We start from the raw sequence: 13,595 nt of genomic DNA on the forward strand, positions 1-13,595 counted from the left end.
GCAAATGAGGCCCGCTAACACTAGATAGCAGAAAATAGGAAGGGAGCTATGCGGTCAATAGAAAACCCTAAGCAAAATATCCACGCAGAGATTGCTCGAGCCCCCGCACCAACTAACGGTGCGGGGGAAGCAACTCCGTACCCCAGAGCTTACCAGCAGCAAGAACTCACATATTAGCAAGCTGGACTAAACTCATCATACACTGAAATAATATTGCAGACTGATGAGCAAAAAATAATCAAATAGAAACTTAGCTTCTCCAGAAGAGACTGAAAACAAAGATAATCAGGGGAGATCAGAATAGCACTGAATACATCGACAGCCGGCAACAAGTGGAGGTGAAGCAGAGCTGAATAGGAAAGTCCCTAGTGCATAACGAGGCAGCTGATCCAGCCACAGATCCGCAGGATAACAAACAAAGCCACCAGGGGGAGCCCAAAAAGAAAACTCACACAATACCACCTGTGACCACAAGAGGGAGCCCGAAAACAGAGTTCACAACAGAGATACTAGAGAGGCACAGGAGAAATACTAAAGAGATACTAGAGGCATTGGTGCTATACTAGGGAGATACTACAGAGACACAGTAGACATACTGAGGAGATACTAGAGACATTGGCGCTATACTAGGGAGATACTAGAGACATTGGCGCTATACTAGGGAGATACTAGAGAGGCACAGGAGAGGTACTAAGGAGATACTAGAGACATTGGCGCTATACTAGGGAGATACAGGAGACATACTAGGGAGATACTAGAGACATTGGGGCTATACTAGGGAGATACTAGAGAGACACAGGAGACATACTAAGGAGATACTAGAGACATTGGCGCTATACTAGGGAGATACTAGAGACATTGGTGCTATACTAGGGAGATACTAGAGACATTGGCGCTATACTAGGGAGATACTAGAGAGACACAGGAGACATACTGAGGAGATACTAGAGACATTGGCGCTATACTAGGGAGATACCAGAGAGACACAGGAGACATACTGAGGAGATACTAGAAGCATTGGCGCTATACTAGGGTGATACTAGAGGGACACAGGAGACATACTGAGGAGATACTAGAGACATTGGCGCTATATTAGGGAGATACTAGAGAGACACAGGAGACATACTGAGGAGATACTAGAGACATTGGCGCTATACTATGGAGATACCAGAGAGACACAGCAGACATACTTATTTGCACATTAGAGGGACCCTGTCCCAATAAACTGTATGTTACAATGTGTTGAATGTGTTGATGAAAGGTAATAAATGATCGGTATTAGTGACTGTATTGAAGGTCTCTGATGTGGTCAGGAGAGAGCAGGCCACTGAAGCCTCTGAGATCCTCTCTTACAAGAAATGTGGCATCGTGTACACATGGATTCCATCATGGTGCTTTTATAGTGGACTCCTTTACTCTGTAACGCTCATGATGGTAATGCTTGAAGTGGCTGCTTTCTCAGGGTTGCATCTTTGGATGCAAGTATAATATAAATTGGCGGTGTCGTTTTGTCTCTGCGCCGTTTCCAGTGTACTCCATGTCCAGCGCCTTTCCTCGTCTTGTCCCTCTCTTCCCATGTATACAGGTCATCTCTTCAGCCTCCGCCTTCCTGGTAGGAGGAACATGGTCTGTACCACAGAGAGGGATTTGATCCCTCTTTCTCTTGCAGCCGCTTCTGCACCTCATTTTCGCGAATAGTAGCATGACAGCCAATCAGAAATATTCCTGCTGGAAATGGCTAATTAGATAATGGGATTTAATTTGTTGATTGAAGTGCACAGAAGGGCTTCTCCGCACGTCTGAAGGAAAGGTGGCGTTTTATGGTCCCCGGGGCCTGTGCTGAAAGATATTGGGGTGTCCTGCAGATAAAAGACAGCCATCAGACCTCCCCGCCACTACTGGAAGGGACTGTAAGGAGGAGATTGAACGATCCCATCGACTGTGATGGGGGCAGGTTGCAGCAAGCATCTATTCATTTGGCGTTAAGCGATTCGTGGCGGTGGGTGTCGGGCTGGGAATGATGGGCTTTTCTTGCAAGATGGAATCGTAGTGCAGCTGCACAGACAAACGGCTGTGAGAAAAACAAGAGGACATTGGCAGAGAGAAGGATGGAGGGGAAGGCGAGCTGTGAGAGGTTCCCTGCACTGCTGTGTGACTAGAAACCATAATTACATCACAAAGGAGAAATTATTTCACTCGGAAAACAGAGCTGCCAGGGGGTGGGCTGGAAGATCTCCCCTCAGTGACTGTGAGTCCGGAGAGGGGGCGGCAGGAGAACAGAGCCATCCACCACAAGTAGCCTGGCCACCGGTGACTCCAGGATGCAGCACCTGGATCTGGTCACTACCTCTGGACAGTGGGGGCAGAGGGCAGCAGTGTTTGGGGGGCCTGCACCCCTCTGTTATGGGCCCTGCAGCTGCTGAGCAGACATTTGTGCCTCCTGGTTTGCAGCATTATTTCTTCTGACTTCTCTGCACTGAGGAATTAAGGACAGGAACCATAGTTGCTCATTCACATTGGACCTTCGCCCCAGTATTTGTTACCGAATTCTCTTTTATTTTCTCTGGAAGCAAAGGGGGAGAGTTGGTCGTGATTGAATCCCCTCAGAGATGCAGGAGGGAGGAGGTGGAGGAGGAGGCGAGAGGAGCATTTCTAAGGATGTGAGCCAGACCTGGAGATGGGTGAGTGGTGGTAACCATAGAAATGGTTCCAGTGGAGAGAACAGGCGAGGGCGATGGGGACACGTTTCTCCTGGATGCATGCATTCTGCCCTCAGCCTGTGTTATACGTGATGAGATGATGTGCTGTCAGTGCAGCCATGTTGGCCACAAACCATCCTCCCCATAGTGCATGGCATTAGCAAGTTCATGACCATAAAGCTAGACGTGTACTCTTCATTGATGTAACGTGATATAAGCCACAGGCCATCGCTTCATCCTTCCACCTCATAAATGTGTTTTCTTTATGATCCCATTGCTTGGTTGAAAATCTGAGCTTCTTTAGGGCAGCAAGAGTAGGCCATCTCCGAGCTCCATTAACCTGCACATTGACAATTAGGTCATCATCTGGACCTGAGCGGCATTCGTCTTGTCTCTACCCACATGTGACTAAAAATCTGCACACAGCTGTAATAACCTTTCCTCTCCTAGAGAAGAAGCAGCTGCTGAGAGCTTCTGGCTGCTTCCCTCCCACGCTGCATCTTCATTCTCCATTACCACATCCCAGCAGATTCTCTCCTCCCACAGCCTCGTACCAGAGATCCCCACAGATCCTCTTCTCCCACAGATCCTGGCAGACCCTCTTCTCCTAGTCTTCTACCACAGATCCTGGCAGACCCTCTTCTCCCAGTCTTCTACCACCACAGATCCTGGCAGACCCTCTTCTCCTAGTCTTCTACCACAGATCCTGGCAGACCCTCTTCTCCCAGTCTTCTACCACCACAGATCCTGGCAGACCCTCTTCTCCCAGTCTTCTACCACAGATCCTGGCAGACCCTCTTCTCCCAGTCTTTTCTACCACAGATCCTGGCAGACCCTCTTCTCCCAGTCTTCTACCACAGATCCTGGCAGACCCTCTTCTCCCAGTCTTCTACCACAGATCCTAGCAGACCCTCTTCTCCCAGTCTTCTACCACCACAGATCCTGGCAGACCCTCTTCTCCCAGTCTTCTACCACAGATCCTGGCAGACCCTCTTCTCCCAGTCTTCTACCACAGATCCTGGCAGACCCTCTTCTCCCAGTCTTTTCTACCACAGATCCTGGCAGACCCTCTTCTCCCAGTCTTCTACCACAGATCCTGGCAGACCCTCTTCTCCCAGTCTTCTACCACAGATCCTGGCAGACCCTCTTCTCCCAGTCTTCTACCACAGATCCTAGCAGACCCTCTTCTCCCAGTCTTCTACCACCACAGATCCTGGCAGACCCTCTTCTCCCAGTCTTCTACCACAGATCCTGGCAGACCCTCTTCTCCCAGTCTTCTACCACAGATCCTGGCAGACCCTCTTCTCCCAGTCTTCTACCACAGATCCTGGCAGACCCTCTTCTCCCAGTCTTTTCTACCACAGATCCTGGCAGACCCTCTTCTCCCAGTCTTTTCTACCACAGATCCTGGCAGACCCTCTTCTCCCAGTCTTCTACCACAGATCCTGGCAGACCCTCTTCTCCCAGTCTTCTACCACAGATCCTGGCAGACCCTCTTCTCCCTGTCTTTTACCACTGATCCTGGCAGACCCTCTTCTCCCAGTCTTCTACCACAGATCCTGGCAGACCCTCTTCTTCCCACAGTCTTGTACCATAGATCCTGGAAGACCCTCTTGTCCCCCACAGTCTTGCACTAAAAATTCTGGAAGATCCTCTTCTGTCACAGTCTTCTTCTATGGATATCCTATTTTTCCACAGTCAAGTAATATGAATTCTTGCATATTCATTTTTCACAGAGACTTGTAGTGTTGGTTCTGGCACATCCCTATTTTCAATCGCAGTGGAAATTTGCCAATGAATATAGAGCAATGGCTTTTATATTCGTGGCTTTGATCAAGGAGAGGCCATCATTTCATTTTGCAGAAAATGCGTGGTTGAAGTCACCTCCATTATTACCCCAGATGTGATAACATTACTGATTCATGAAACAATTATTACAGATAGTGTATGGATTAGGGATAGCACGATGACGAGATGAGGGTCAAAACTATCATTACGTTCACAATTCAATACAATGTATTAATCTCATCTTCATTATACCTAAAAAAAAATTAATCATTTCTCCCTATTATGTCTTTTTTACTGTTCCTTAACATATCATCATCACTATATATTGATATTACGTCCTATTCAGTACTAACTTTTCATTCTCATCACTATTCAACAGTTATTTATTTTTTGGTAGCTAAAAATGCATTGACTATAATCAATAAGTTTCTGTGTTAAAATTCAACTTTCATCAAAAATACAATGTTTTACATAGAATTCAAAATCAACATAATAATATGGCAAAAGTGAAGGTACCAATATACTTTACTACATAGGACCAAAACCAAAGATATTGTAATCTCTGAGTTACAGTTGTGCTCAAAAGTTTGCATACCCCGGCAGAGTTTTTGCTTTCTTGGCCTTTTTTCAGAGAATATGAATGACTAGACGGTGGCCCGATTCTAATTCGGGTATTCTAGAATATGCATGTCCACGTAGTATATTGCCCAGCCACATAGTATATAGCACAGCCACGTAGTATATTGCACAGCCCATGCAGTATATAGCCCAGCCACGTAGTATATTGCACAGCCCACGTAGTATATTGCACAGCCCATGCAGTATATTGCACAGCCCACTTAGTATATTGCACAGCCACGGAGTATATTGTACAGCCCATGGAGTATATTGTACAGCCCATGGAGTATATTGCACAGCCCATGGAGTATATTGCACAGCCCATGGAGTATATTGCACAGCCCACTTAGTATATTGCACAGCCCATGCAGTATATTGCACAGCCCACTTAGTATATTGCGCAGCCACGTAGTATATTGCACAGCCCACGGAGTATATTGTACAGCCCACGGAGTATATTGTACAGCCCACGGAGTATATTGCACAGTTCATGGAGTATATAGCACAGACCACGGAGTATATAGCACAGAGCCACGGAGTATATTGCACAGCCACGTAGTATATAACAGTCACGTAGTGTATTGCACAGCTACGTAGGCCCACGTAGTATATAGCAATGTGGGCACTATATGCGTGGTTAAAAAAGACCTAAAATAAAAAAAACATACTCACCTTCCGAAGGCCCCTTGAAGTCCTGGCGCCTGTGTGCGGTGCACGCGGCAGCTTCTGGTCCCAGTGTTGGTATGAGCGCAGGACCTGTGATGATGTCGCGGTCACATGACCATGACGTCATGGCAGGTCCTTCTCGCATAGCATCCTTGGCACCGGAACCTGCCGCTTGCACTGCCGAGGACAGCACGCGACGTCGGAGGGTGAGAATAAGGCTTTTTTATTATTATTATTATTTGTAACATTAGATTTTTTTACTATTGATGCTGCATATGCAGCATCAATAGTAAAAAGTTGGTCACACAGGGTTAATAGCTGCGTTAACGGAGTGCGTTACACCGCGGTCCGTGAACGCTGGCATTAACCCTGTGTGAGCACTCAGGGCTGACTGCAGGGCAGTAAAGCAGCGGCCATTTCGCTGCCAGACTATGGCCATCGCTGATTGGTCGTGGCAATGGTCGTGGGCGTTTTGCCACGACCAATTAGCGACTTGATTTCCATGACAGACAGAGGCCGCGACCAATGAATATCCGCGACAGACAGACAGAAGGGACAGACGGAAGTGACCCTTAGACAATTATATAGTAGATAAGGCCAAAACCTTTTTTCCGCTCATGGTTAGTGGTTTGGTTGAAGCCATTTATTGTCAAACTACTGTGTTTTCTCGTTTTAAATCATAATGACCAAAAAACATCCAAATTACCCTGATAAAAGTTCAAATACCCCATTTCTTAATACCGTGTGTTGCCCCCTCTAACATCAATGACAGTTTGAAGTCTTTTGTGGTAGTTGTGGACGAGGTTCTTTATTTTCTCAGATGGTAAAGCTGCCCACTCTTCTTGGCAAAAAGCCTCCAGTTCCTGTAAATTCCTGGGCTGTCTAGCATGAACTGCCTAGAGTGGCTCAATGATATTGAGGTCAGGAGACTGAGATGGACACTCCAGAACCTTCACTTTGTTTTGCTTTAGCCAATGATAGGTCAACTTGGCCTTGTGTTCTAGATCGTTGTCATGTTGGAACGTCCAAGTATGACCCATGTGCAGCTTCTGGGCTGATGAGTGCCAATTTGTCTCCAGTATTTGCTGATAATGTGCTGCATTCATCTTTCCTTCAATTTACTTCAGCTGTGACCAAGTTTCCAGTGCCTTTGTAGCTCACATATCCCCAAAACATCAGCGATCCACCTCCGTGCTTTACAGTAGGAATGGTGTTCCTTTCATCATAGGCATTGTTGACCTCTCTCCAAATGTAATGTTTATGGTTGTGGTCAAAAAGTTCAATTTTGATCTCATCTCTCCAAATTACCTTGTTTCAGAAGTTTTGAGGCTTGTATCTGCTGTTTTGCGTATTGTAGGCGAGATACTTTGTGGCATTTGCGCAGTAATGGCTTTCTTCTGGTGACTCAACCATGCAGCCCATTTTTCTTCAAGTGCCTCCTTATTGTACATCTTGAAACATCCACACCGCTAGTTTTCAGAGAGTCTTGTATTTCAGCTGATGTTATTTGTGGGTTTTTCTTTGCATCCTGAACAATTTTCCTGGCAGTTGTGGACGAGATTTTTGTTGGTCTAACTGACCGTGTTTTTGTTTTACAGAGCCCCTGATTTTCCATTTGTTAATCACAGTTTGAACGCTGCTGACTAGCCTGATCAATTCCTTGGTTATCTTTTTATATCCCTTTCCTGCTTTATACAGTTCAACTACCTTTTCCAGTAGATCCATTGACAATTATTTTGCTTTCTCCATGACTCACAATTCAGAAACGTCAGTGGCTGGATGAAAGATGCAAGAGTCTGTATTGATCCCAGAAACTCACTCAGCTTTTATGCACACACACTGATTACAAGTAAACAGGTCACAGGGCAGGATGTTACTGTCACAATACCCGGGTATTAATGCTGCAGGGGAAACTACACCCAGCAGCAACGGAACTGGACCAGAAACTGGGTAACTAGCATGAACACCAACGGGACCTTTCACATGAGACAGAGTGAACAGGTAAAGCAAAAGGACCTAAGATCATGTGGGAGGCGGTCAGGGGGGCGGAGCCAGACACCAGGGAAACAGAGACGGGACAAGCATAAAAGAATAGTGAAACAAGCAGAGGTCATAGCCAGGAGATTACAAAATACTAACAGGGAGAGTCAGAGAATAGTCAGAAGCCAAGCCAGGGGTCAGTAATCCAGGAAAACGAATAAAGCAGGTGACAGCAAGACAATATGCAAGCTAGCACACACTTCAGAGGTCAAGCATACAGACTGCAGAAAAACCTATAGCTGACAAGGATACCAGGTTAGGAGTGAATATAAATAGTATCAAAACATCCAGAAAAAACAGAAAAGGTGGCACTCACCCAAGCGATATGTGACATACTTGGACCCGTTGAAGCGCAGTCCGCGTGAAACGGCCGTCGTCCGGTTCTCTCCCTGCACCCTCTCGTTTTAACTGCAGCCCGAAAGGCATGTCCGTACTCCTATTTATGGTTGAATAAAGGATTTTTTATGTATATCGCTTGGGTGAGTGCCACCTTTTCTGTTTTTTTCTGGATGTTTTGATACGAATTACTGTTTGGTTGTGCACCGCAGTGCGATAATTGTCCACGGTTGGTCTGCCTGCCACATGAAACTCTGACTATTGCAGCAAGTCGCCCACTTTAATTGCCATCAAAAACCATTTATCCTGGTGCCGTCATACTTTCTTTTTTTCTATGGAGTGAATATAAATAGCCCTCCCATCTTGAAAGAGAGGCTAAGAACATTAACACTGAGAGCACAGGACATTAACCTTGTCCTAACCATGACAGTTACCTTTAGTAGCCATTCACACCTATTTGTGCCAACTCATGTTCCAGGGTATGTGAAATTTTGATCAGGGTCATTTGGATGTTTTGGGTTGTCATTATAATTTAAAAAGAGAAAACACAGTAGTTTGACAATAAATGGCTTCACCCAACCACTAACCATGAGTGGAGAAAAAGTTTTGGTGTTCTCATTCGTATTCTCTGAAAAAAGGCAAGAAAGCTAAAATTCTGCCGGGGTATGTAAGCTTTTGAGCACAACTGTAAGTGCAATCTAATAACATTTCCTATTAATAAAGCTCAAAGAACGGGAGAAAGTACTGCGACAGGGCAGCTAAAAACTATGGATCTAATGCTCCTATGTAGAGTATCTGACTCTCTTTATTATCGACCATCTCTATGTACTGTATCTACCATCCCTATGTATCTACCACTTCTATGTATCTATCACACCTATGTATTTACCACACCTCTGTATCTACCACACCTAGGTATCTAACACCACTATGTATCTAATACTCTTATGCAGTGGAGTAACTAGAGTCCGGTGCACCCCGTACAAGATTTGTACCGGGCCCCCCTCCCATCCAATGGAGGTGGTCTTTGTTGTCCTTTCTCATTCTTGGGTCCTCTACCAGAGGCCTAGGAGTTTGAGGGTTCTGCGCAGCATCTTAGAGGTTCCCAGCATTGCGCTTTTCTGGACAGAGAGCTCAGATGTTGCTCCTGGGATCTGTGGTAGCCATTCTTCCACGTTAGAGGTCACTGCTCCAAGTACTCCTATCACCACTGGAATCACTGTTGCTTTCACCTTCCACATCTTCTCCAGTTTTCCTTTGAGGCCCTGGTATTTCTCCAGCTTCTCATATTCCTTCTTTCTGATGTTACTGCCACATCTATTATCATTGCTGCCTTCTGATTCTTGTCTACTATCACAATGTCTGGTTGGTTAGCCAACACCTGCTTATCCATCTGGATCTTGAAGTCCCACAGGATTTTAGCACTTTAACTCTCCACCAGTTTTTCTGTGGTCTCCCACTTGGACTTAGTCCCCATGATGTGCAGATGTTCCTGTATACAATTCCCGCTACTTGGTTGTGGCGTTCGGTATACGCTGTTCTTGCATTTTGCATCCTGCCACTATGTGTTGGACGGTTTCTGAGGTGTCTTTGCATAGTCTGCACCTTGGGTCTTGTCTTGTGTGGTAGATTCCTGCTTCTATGGATCTGGTACTTAGTGCTTGCGCTATGATTGGTGCCTGTGTGCTGCATCGGAGTCCAGCATTCTCCAGCCATTGGTAGGATTTGTCCATGTCAGCCACCTCTATTATCTGACGATGGTACGTCCCATGCTTGTCTTGCCATGGTGCTTCATGTTCCCCTTCTTCCTTCCAGATCTGTTGTTGGTGCTGCCTTAGGAGGGATATATATATATATATATATATATATATATATAATCTCCCTCATCCTGGTATGTAATTCTACTTACATTTCATCAGATCCCATGCTCTGTGGCGCCCTCTTCTTAAATCAGCTGCAGACTTAAGTGTGCAAGAGATGGGAACACTTGACGTCTCTGAAATGTGCCCCCAATCACTTGCACGAGGGTGTTGGCTGCTGACCTGTTTGGCCTGCAGTAACTATAAACATGCACAGATACTATGGGTCTCCTCCACAATACACTTTGGCTGACACACATCCAGTGGAGCTTTGTGCTGGTGTCGGTGAGCTCCCATCCACACAGGCCCACCCTGTCACTCTATGAGCTCTGTGCTGTGAGAGCGGTCACACTATAGAGCTCTGTGCTGTGAGAGCGATCACACTATAAAGCTCTGTACTGTAAGAGCGGTCACACTGTAGATCTCTGTACTGTAAGAGCGGTCACACTATAGAGCTGTGTACTGTAAGAGCGGTCACACTATAGATCTCTGTACTGTAAGAGCGGTCACACTACTGTATAGAGATCTGTACTGTAAGAGCGATCACACTATAGAGCTCTGTGCTTTGAGAGCGGTCACACTATAAAGCTCTGTACTGTAAGAGCGGTCATACTATAGAGCTCTGTTCTGTAAGAGAGGTCACACTATAAAGCTCTGTACTGTAAGAGAGGTCACACTATAGATCTCTGTACTGTAAGAGCGGTCACACTATAGAGCTCTGTACTGTAAGAGCGGTCACACTATAGAGCTCTGTACTGTGAGAGCGGTCACACTATAGAGCTCTGTGCTGTAAGAGCGGTCACACTAGAGCTCTGTACTGTAAAAGCGGTCACACTATAGAGCTCTGTACTGTAAGAGCGGTCACACTATAGAGCTCTGTGCTGTGAGAGCGGTCACACTATAAAGCTCTGTACTGTAAGAGCGGTCACACTATAGAGCTCTGTACTGTAAGAGCGGTCACACTATAGATCTCTGTACTGTAAGAGCGGTCACACTATAGAGCTGTGTTCTGTAAGAGCGGTCACACTATAGATCTCTGTACTGTAAGAGCGGTCACACTATAGAGCTGTGTACTGTAAGAGCGGTCACACTATAGAGCTCTGTACCGTAAGAGCGGTCACACTATAGAGCTCTGTACTGTAAAGGTACCTTCACACGAAACGACGCTGCAGCAATAGCGACAACGATGCCGATCGCTGCAGCGTCGCTGCTGGAGAGCTGTCACACAGACCGCTCTCCAGCGACCAACGATGCCGAGGTCCCCGGGTAACCAGGGTAAACATCGGGTTGCTAAGCGCAGGGCCGCGCTTAGTAACCCGATGTTTACCCTGGTTACCAGCGTAAAATGTAAAAAAAAAAAACAGTACATACTTACATTCGCGTCCCCCGGCGTCCGCTTCCTGCACTGACTGACTGACTGAGCGCCGGCAGTAGCAGGGCACAGCGGTGACGTCACCGCTGTGCTGTGCTTTCACTTTGCGGCGATCAGTCAGTGTGGGAAGCAGACGGCGGGGGATGCGAATGTAAGTATGTACTGTTTTTTTTTTTTTTACATTTTACACTGGTAACCAGGGTAAACATCGGGGTACTAAGCGCGGCCCTGCGCTTAGTAACCCGATGTTTACCCTGGTTACCAGTGTAAAATATCGCTGGTATTGTTGCTTTTGCTGTCAAACACAACGATACACGGCGATCGGACGACCAAATAAAGTTCTGAACTTTATTCAGCGACCAGCGACATCACAGCAGGATCCAGATCGCTGCTGCATGTCAAACTAAACGATATCTATAGCCAGGACGCTGCAACATCACGGATCGCTAGCGATATCATTACAAAGTCGTTTCGTGTGAAGGTACCTTTAGAGTGGTCACACTATAGAGCTCTGTACTGTAAGAACGGTCACACAATAGAGCTCTGTGCTGTGAGAGCAGTCACACTATAGATCTAAATACTGTAAAGGTACCTTCACACTGAACAACTTAACAACGATAACGATAGCGATCCGTGACGTTGCAGCGTCCTGGATAGCGATATCGTTGTGTTTGACACGCAGCAGCGATCAGGATCCTGCTGTGACATCGTTGGTCAGAGCTAGAAGGCCAGCACCTTATTTCGTCGCTGGATCACCCGCTGACATCGCTGAATCGGCGTGTGTGACGCGGATTCAGCGATGTCTTCACTGGTAACCAGGGTAAACATCGGGTTACTAAGCGCAGGGCCGCGCTTAGTAACCCGATGTTTACCCTGGTTACCATTGTAAATGTAAAAAAAAAAAACACTACATACTTACATTTCAGTGTCTGTCGCGTCCCCCGGCGTCAGCTTCCCTGCACTGTGTCAGCGCGCCGGCCGGCCGTAAAGCAGAGCACAGCAGTGACGTCACCGCTCTGCTTTAGGGCCGGCGCTTACACAGTGCAGGGAAGCGGACGCCGGGGGACGTGACAGACACCGAAATGTAAGTATGTAGTGTTTGGGTTTTTTTACATTTACACTGGTAACCAGGGTAAACATCGGGTTACTAAGCGCGGCCCTGCGCTTAGTAACCCGATGGTTACCCGGGGACTTCGGCATCGTTGGTCGCTGGAGAGCTGACTGTGTGACAGCTCTCCAGCGACCACACAACGGCGAAACAGCGACGCTGCAGCGATCGGCATCGTTGTCTATATCGCTGCAGCGTCGCTTAATGTGATGGTCCCCTAAGAGCGGTCACACTATAGAGCTCTGTACTGTAAGAGCGGTCACACTATAGAGCTCTGTGCTGTGAGAGCGGTCACACTATAGAGCTCTGTACTGTAAGAGCGGTCACACTATAGAGCTCTGTACTGTAAGAGCGGTCACACTATAGAGCTCTGTACTATGAGAGCGGTCACACTATAGAGCTGTGAACTGTAAGAGCGGTCACACTATAGAGCTCTGTACTATAAGAGCGGTCACACTATAGAGCTCTGTACTGTAAAAGCGGTCACACTATAGAGCTGTGTACTGTAAGAGCGGTCACAATATAGATCTCTGTACTGTAAAAGTGGTCACACTATAGAGCACTGTACTGTAAGAGCGGTCACACTGGATATCTGCACTGTAAGAGCTGTCACACTATAGAGCTCTGTACTGTAAGAGCGGTCACACTATAGAGCTCAGTACTGTAAGAGCGGTCACACTATAGAGCTGTGTACTGTAAGAGCGGTCACACTATAAAGCTCTGTACTGTAAGAGCGGTCACAATATAGAGCTCTGTACCGTAAGAGCGGTCACACTATAGAGCTCTGTACTGTAAGAGCGGTCACACTATAGAGCTCAGTACTGTAAGAGCGGTCACACTATAGAGCTCTGTACTATGAGAGCGGTCACACTATAGAGCTTTGTACTGAAAGAGCGGTCACACTATAGAGCTCTGTACTATGAGAGTGGTCACACTATAGAGCTCTGTACTGTAAGAGCGGTCACACTATAGAGCTCTGTACTGTAAGAGCGGTCACACTATAGAGCTCTGTACTGTAAGGGCAGTCACACTATAGAGCTCTGTACTGTAAGAGCGGTCACACTGTAGAGCTGTGTACTGTAAGAGCGGTCACACTATAGAGCTCTGTG

At 46.6% G+C, this 13,595-nt stretch overlaps 1 protein-coding gene across 4 annotated transcripts in view; it reads left to right on the forward strand.

The window, feature by feature from the left end:
* Window positions 1-13,595, forward strand: part of LRRC4B (leucine rich repeat containing 4B) — a 289,691-nt gene that overhangs the window by 153,875 nt on the left and 122,221 nt on the right. Inside the window, exon 1 of one of the 4 annotated variants that reach the window (XM_077249341.1) lies at window positions 1,519-2,681. The exons of the other annotated variants lie outside the window; for them this stretch is intronic. The gene's annotated coding sequence lies outside the window, so the exon portion shown is untranslated. Of the gene's footprint in view, window positions 1-1,518; window positions 2,682-13,595 lie in introns of those variants that run through there. 4 annotated transcript variants of the gene reach the window in all.

The sequence above is a fragment of the Ranitomeya variabilis genome, chromosome 4, assembly GCF_051348905.1.
Source record: "Ranitomeya variabilis isolate aRanVar5 chromosome 4, aRanVar5.hap1, whole genome shotgun sequence".
NCBI lineage: Eukaryota > Metazoa > Chordata > Amphibia > Anura > Dendrobatidae > Ranitomeya > Ranitomeya variabilis.